Below are 390 nucleotides of genomic sequence, written 5' to 3' on the forward strand. Positions count from 1 at the left end.
CTCATCTCCCCACAAGCGCGCGCGCACACTCACTTCCTAAGGAGACTCCCCCACCACTCCCCGCATCCCCCTGCCTCCTCCCTCCACCGCCCGGCGCCCGGCCCCGCAGCCCCCCAGATTCCGGGCGAACCCCGAGCCCGCTCAGCCCCCCTCCACGCCTTTCCGCGCTACCACCTCCCCGCTTAAGTGTCTGAGACTCTGAGCCTCACAAGGGACTGGAGGAGTAAGCTGCTTGCTTCCTTTTGCATGCAATTTATTATATATTTTTCCGGTCCTCTTGCAAAATACAGAAAAGGAAAGAAAAGGCAGCGAGAAACAACCAAAAAAAATTAGATCTAGCATATACCAGATACAGATTTGGAAAAAAAAAAAAAAAAAAAAAAAAAAAAA

The 390-nt window shown here is 52.1% G+C and overlaps 1 protein-coding gene across 1 annotated transcript in view; it reads right to left on the reverse strand.

The window, feature by feature from the left end:
- Positions 1 to 390, reverse strand: part of KDM2B (lysine demethylase 2B) — a 159,131-nt gene that overhangs the window by 157,754 nt on the left and 987 nt on the right. The window lies entirely within an intron of this gene.

This window comes from Carlito syrichta, unplaced genomic scaffold, assembly GCF_000164805.1.
Source record: "Carlito syrichta isolate Samal-C Ts95f unplaced genomic scaffold, Tarsius_syrichta-2.0.1 Scaffold305460, whole genome shotgun sequence".
Lineage (NCBI taxonomy): Eukaryota > Metazoa > Chordata > Mammalia > Primates > Tarsiidae > Carlito > Carlito syrichta.